Source organism: Rana temporaria, chromosome 4 (genome assembly GCF_905171775.1).
Source record: "Rana temporaria chromosome 4, aRanTem1.1, whole genome shotgun sequence".
NCBI classification, from domain to species: domain Eukaryota; kingdom Metazoa; phylum Chordata; class Amphibia; order Anura; family Ranidae; genus Rana; species Rana temporaria.
The window spans coordinates 141,688,640-141,696,028 of NC_053492.1; positions in this window are offsets into that span (position 1 = coordinate 141,688,640).

Sequence of the window (7,389 nt, forward strand, 5' to 3'; positions counted from 1 at the left end):
TCGTTACGCCGACTGCAGCCTAAGATATGCGTGGCATAAGGCTCTTATGCCCTCATATCTTAGGCTGCATTCTTACGCAGGCCGCTAGGTGGCGTTCCCGTTGTGGTCAGCGTATAGTATGCAAATTGCATACTAACATCGATTCACAACGTTACGCGAGCCCTGCGTACGCAGTTTACGTCGTTTGCGTACAGCGGTTTTGGCGTAAGGCTGCCCATGCTAAAAGCAGGGGCAGCCAATGCTACGTATAGCCGTCGTTCCCGCGTCGCGAAGTTTAAAATTGACGTCGTTTGCGTAAGTGAATCGTGAATGGCGCTGGACGCCATTCACGTTCACTTTGAAGCAAATGACGTCCTTGCGACGTCATTTACCGCAATGCACGTCGGGAAAGTTTCCCGACGGAGCATGCGCTCTACGCTCGGCGCGGGAACGCGCCTAATTTAAATGATTCCCGCCCCCTACGGGATCATTTACATTAGGCGCCCTTACGCAGGGCATTTTTGAAGAGCGCCCACGCAAATTACGTGGCTACTGCTTCATGAATGAAGCGTAGCGCAAATAATTTGCGTAGGCGCAGGGTAAAAAGGGTACACTGCGCCTCCGTAAGGAGCGCGAAGCTGTACCTGAATCTACCCCAGTGCTTCTCTGCTGCCATGCAACACAGGTATAAAAGTGAAATAACACTAAGCCCAGGTTCACACTGAGCTGCGGGAATGAAGCCTCGCACAATTTCACTCCCGCATGTCAGTCCCGATTTCAGCTGCAATTGCACAGATATCTGGCACCTGGAAATCGCAAAAAGTAGTACAGAAACAACTTTTTGAAATAGGTGCAGGCCCACAAATGCAGCCTCCGTTCATTTACTGCAATGATAAATCCAGGACTATTCAAATAGATCAACCACGTCCCTTAGAATATGCAGGCTTCAGCTGCAGCCCCCAGATCATTATGCTGTCCTGACTGTATTTTCAGTGTTCCATGTCATTCCTGATCTGCAATTCTGTGCTGTGTTTTGGTTCTGTGGGTTATCACCATTTTGGCAATCTGGTGGTGACTAATCATCCCTACTGAGACCAGGAGGACAGGCACCACTGTATGGAGGGATCAGCACTACACCATGGGGGTTATTTTCTAAAGACAAATCCACTCTGCACTACAAATGCAATCTACAAGTGCAAAGTGCACTTAAAAATTGCACTGAAAGTGCACTTGGAGGTGCAGTCACTGTAGATCCGAGGGGGACATGCAAGGAAAATTAAAAACAGCATTTTAGCTTACACATGATTGGATGATAAAATCAGCAGAGCTTCCCCTCATTTCAGATCTTCCCCTCAGATTTACAGCAACTGCACTTCTAAGTGCACTTTCAGTGCAATTTCAAGTGCACTTTGCACTTGTAGTTTGCACTTGTAGAGCAAAGTGGATTTGATTTCGTAAATAACCCCCATGTCTGCATCTGCACCTTCAGACCTGATGTAACAGAGTTGTGCATTAGTGAGAACTTTCTACCCTCTGCTGGTGATTTCTACCCTCTGCTCCCATTCGGGAGACTTCCTGTCCAAGGGCCAGATCCACATACATGTAGAACGGCGCAGCGTATCAGAAATACACTACGCCGCCGTACCTTACCTGGCGCATTTTCAAATCCTCAGCGAGCTTGCGCCGTAAGTTACGGCGGTGTAGTGTATTTCTGGCGGTGTATTTCAAATTGGGCGGGTTGGGGGCGGGTCCCCACGCCCAATGAAATTCGCATGCGTCGTTCCTAGATTTCGCGCCGTGCATTGCGCTAAATGATGTCGCAACAACGTCATTTTTTGAACTTAGACGTGAGTTACGTCCATCCCTATTCACGGACGACTTACGCAAAAAAAAAAAAAAAATTAAATTTTGACGCGGGAACGACGGCCATACTTAACATGGCAATTCTATGTATACGCCGAAAAATACCAGCTTTAACTATACGCCGGAAAAAGCCGACTACAGACGACGTTCGAAAATGCGACGGCCGCGCGTACGTTCGTGGATCGTCGTAAATCGCTAATTTGCATACCCGACACGGAAAACGCCACCCAGCGGACGCCGAAGTATTGCATCTTAGATCCGAAGGCGTACAAAGACGTACACCTGTTGGAGCTAACCCAGAAGCCGTCGTATCTTGTTTTGAGGATTCAAAACAAAGATACGACACAGGAAATTTGAAAGTACACCGGCGTATCAGTATACGCCGGCGTACTTCGTCTGTGGATCTGGCCCCAAGTGATTAATGTAAGCAGAGCAGAAATTGGAGAAACACATGACATTTATCTAGTACTACCCCTGCAGGAGCCGCTTGATCTTGAGTCTCCCTATTCCTGCACAGCCATAAAATACGCATTTCCAACTTGCATTCAGACACAGGGAATCAATCCATGGGCTTGTTTTTGTTGTTTTATTGGGGGAAACAACTTGGATAGGATATAGGGATTATGGGATGCCCAACTTGACTTGAAGAACAACAGATGAGGACAAACTTCTTTCTCTACAGTATGTACACAAAAATGAAAATCATGGACTTAATGCCTCCAGAATAAATGCAGTCTTTATGGATCAGTGGCAAAGTTCTTTATAAACCAGGAGTTTTCAGTCCCCATTAATGAAATAGCACAAAGGTCAAAACGCTATGCAGGAGTATCGAGTCTCTTCAATATAACCTCACACAGTTCTGACGCTTGCAGATACTACCAGCCCACCTGGCTGCTTTGACTACTAGCCAACCTGGCTGCCCTGAAGAATTCCCCAGGACAGGGGATTGGAATTTAGCACAATGCTGTCCCTGTGAAAGTATGCTGTGCCTAGCAGTCTTTCACCTTGTATGCCCCTGGGTGTGCTGAGGTACTCACACTGTCCCCTTGATTCCTGCTCTACTGGGCAAGACTTCTGATCAGGCCTCCTACTGTCCAGATCCTTCCATTCCAGCCAGGATGTTTTCTGCACAAGACCCAAAGGTAACAGAGAGCCCTCTCTTAGGCTTACTCTCTGTGAAGGACTTTTATGCAATTGTCTATATGCTTCAGTTTAATTCTCTCCCTGATATTTTAATGTCTGTGTGTTATGTGTAGAAGGTGATTTCATGGGGACCCAAATGACTCATTCCTCTGCATAACAGACTGTTGAAATGTTAATGTCCCATCCCCAGCCAGCTCTCTATTCTAAAGGGTAATTGATCTATTGTGTGTGTGAAGAAGACCTGTGTTTACCCTTAAGGCCCTGTACACACGACCAAACATGTCTGCTGAAACTGGTCCGCGGGCCAGTTTCAGCAGACATGTTCGGTCGTGTGTAGGACCGAGCGGACAGAATTCCAGCAAACATTTGCCCGCCGGGCCTTTTCCCAGCGGACAAATATTCCTGGACTTGTTTTAAAACAGTCCGCTGGAATCCTGCCCACTCGGACATGTTTGGTCGTCTGTACAGACCTACCGTACATGTCCGAGCGCCCGCCATCCCTTGCATGCGTCGAATGACTTTGACGCATGCGTGGAAGCATTTAACTGGCAGGCCCGCCCACGTCGCAGCGTCATCGTTGCGGCGACGCCGCGGACACGCCCCACGTATTGTTTACGCGCGGATTTCTGTACGATGGTTAGTACAGCCATCGTACAGAAATCCCCGGGCAGACATGTACGGTGAAAACGGTCCGGCGGACCAGTTTCATCGTACATGTTTGCCCGTGTGTACGCGGCCTAAGAGATGTGTATTGTATCGTCAGGCTAAATGATTAGATAATTGGCTCATGTTAATTATTCTGATTGCTTCGTTGTAGTAATTAACTTCACTGATGTCATTATCTAAAGAAATGTGCCTTGTCAGGGTCGGCTCCAAAGTGTCTACCTATAATATGTATGGGAGCCCAGTGTGTGGAAAGGGGGTGGAGATTTAATTGTTCTTTGATTGATGATTAGCTTGTAAACTGTATATAACTAGCAGCATGCTGCCATTAAAGTGTGTCTTGTTCCAGCATTAAGCTTTGGCTCATGTATGGTCTTTTATGGGAAGAAGGGAATGCTTGACGGAGATTTTCTACTACCGTCACACTCTCCTTCATTTCCTCAACTCCAGCTTGGAGACAGAGCCCCACAACAACAATCTCAGCACTCCATCTTCCACCCAACTCCCCTGCTACTTAGGCTGCACCATATTTAAAGACTGATCCAGCCACCCTGGCAGTGTCTCTTGCCTGGGGATTGGTCATATTCCCTCAAGTATGCAGATCAGAATCTCCTACCATATACCCACTAACTTCCAGAAGCTTTTCCAAGCTTCTAGAACCAGGGAGAGGTACCAGAGACCTATACTGCAGAGCCCTCCAGCCTGGAGTAACCCGACCCAATTACAGACTCACATAACTACCATGAGTCAAAAAAAAATGTACCTACATTCGTTGCACACTAGAGGGTGCAACATTTATAATGGTTTAAACCCTTCTTGGCACTATTGAAAACTAAGAAAAGTTATGACTGCAGTAGAACTTTAAGGAATGATTTCACAAACCTGATGAATGGTAAGTGCAGCCATAAGGCGCCGTTCACACGGACGGCTGTTTTGCCGCAGTTAAAAGCATGTAAATGTTCTGTGAAATTCAGGCACTGCTATTAGCTGCATTTGTACATTGCGATTACGTGTGGTTACATGCGGCCGCGTTTAGCTGCGGTAGTCATTCTCATAGCAACCCTTTTTATTTTTTTTTATTATGATGTGCTTCCTGTTTGTTCTTTTTTTCTTTCTCACACCACTATCCGCAGTTGACACAACAGACTGCGATTACCTGCAGTTATCTAGAAAATCCACAGCTAAAAGCACCATTCTATCCGTCTGTGTGAAAGGGGCCTTATGGTCCACACCACTATATACAGAAACATATGTTATACACATGCCAGAAATGTAGGCTGTATTATTATAGTTCAGGTTTTTCTTCTCACTTCTGCAAATATTAAGCCTGTTAAGAACAATTTTAACCAAGTCTCCTAGCCACAAGGACTGCTTTGTAGATTGACTTATGATGAGGCCTTAATGCTAGAACATGTTCACAAGTCGAAAACTGAACCCATTGAATTTGCAGAAAAAATATATGATTTCAGCTGTGACAGAAAGGTGCAAAATGAGCTAAATGCATAAACCAGAAGAAAAGGGGAAGTTATAAGTGTATTGCAAATGGTAATGTGTGTATGTAAATGGTAATAGACTAGATTATGCCCTTCTAACTCTAAGGCCCCATACACACGAGAGGATTTATCCGCAGATACGGTCCAGCGGACCGTATCCGCGGATAAATCCTCTCGAGGATTTCAGAGGATTTCTATGCGATGGCGTGTACACACCATCGCATTGAAATCCGCGCTGAAATCCTCTGCCGATGACGTGTCGCGCCGTTGCCGCTATTATGACGCGGCGACGGGCGCGACGCTGTCATATAAGGAATTCCACGCATGCGTCAAATCATTACGACGCGTGCGGGGAATCCCTTTAGACGGATGGATCCGGTAAGTCTGTACAGACGAGCGGATCCATCCGTTGGAATGGATTCCAGCAGATGGATTTGTTGTGCATGTCAGCAAATATCCATCTGCTGGAAATCCATCCCAGGGGAGATTTCTCTGCTGATAAATATCCGTTGGCGTGTACACACCATAGGATCTATCCGCAGAAACCCATTTGATGGGATTTATCTGCGGATAGATTCTATGGTGTGTATGGGGCCTTAGGCCTCGTACACACGGTCGGTTTGGTCCGCTGAGAATGAACCGAAGTTCAGTTTCATCGGACCAAATCGACCGTGTGTATAGGCTAGCGGTCTGGTTTCCTTTGGTCCAAAATTTCTAAACATGCTTCAAAACCGAACCGCTGGACCGCTGGGCGATCGGACCAAACCGATGGTTAGTACAGAAAAGCATCGGTTCAAAACCCGTGCATGCTCAGAATCAAGTCGACGCATGCTTGGAAGCATTGAACTTTGTTTTATTCAGCACGTCGTGTGTTTTACATCACCGCGTTCTGACCCGCTCGGATTTTGGACTGATGGTGTGTACACATATCAGGCCGTCAGGCCACTTCAGAGGTGAACCGCTGAAAACGAACCGACGGACCAGTCTCATCGGTTTGGTCCGACCGTGTGTACAAGGCCTAACCCTGACACAATAACACCATAATAAACATAACATGCAATGTATGCAATATATGCATATATATGCACATGCAATATAGCCACTGTTCATATTTAACAACACATGTCACGAGAAAACAGAGACTGTCATTGCTGATCTCTCCTTCTGAAAATGTTAGTTTCTTGACACTTTTCTTCACTTTTGATTCACTGACCCATAACAAGTATATGGATAGGTATTTCTGAGTAACTTGTAATGTGATGAAACCAGAGGCTCAGTGTAGAGTATAAGAGCCAGTTCACACAGGGGCGACCTGTCAGGCGACTCAGCCGCCTGACAAGTCGTGGTCCGCTCTATTCAATGGAACCGTTCGCTCCGACTTAGAAGAAGGTTCCTGTAAGACTATGGGGGCGACTCGGGGGAACTTGCATTGACTTCAATACAGAAGTCATTTTGCAAGTTGCCTATCAAGTCGTCTTGAGATCGCCTTGCCGATTCGCCCCCAAAGTCTTGCCGCCTGTGTGTGAACCGTCTCTTGGTGTCAGACAACTATTATCATTTTAAGAAGAAAGTCAGTAATGTTCGTCACTATTTCCCTCACAACAGAATTACATTAATTCCAATAAATTCTAATTCCAATTAATTCCAGCGAAGTCCAAGCAATTTATAGCTCAGTCAATGAGCAATCGACCTTTTGCAGTGTTTGGAGCTAATAACAGAATCACCAGCTTCAGGAGTTACTTGTGTTATCCATTGAAGTTGCTAGTGATAATGGTTCACCAGACATTTGTAGCTGCATAGAAGCATTTTAGTTAGTTACTGCAGCTACAAATGGCCAGTGAAAATAAGCAGAGAGATTTGTAGCTGCCTCAAAGTCGGCAGTATGACATGGTCATTTAAAGTAGAGCTAAATACAAAACCCCTGTAATTTTTGCCATTTGTGTGCACATTGGGTAAACAACCCATATTTTGGGGATTTTCTTTCACTTTCACTTTGATGATAATGGAAAACAGGACAAATAGGAATAATTACCATTTCTAACAGGTGCACAGACAGCAACACAAACCAGACAAGCAAAATAAAGTTTTGCCTTTAGTTAAAGTGATATAAAATTATGTTTTTTTTTAGGGCTGTGGAAATTAAAGATTAATTCCCCGATTAATTGTAAATTTTTTTGATTGATCTAAATTCTTTTGATCGGTAATAGTGGTGCAACGCAACGTAAATGATCCGTTATCCGAACGGTTC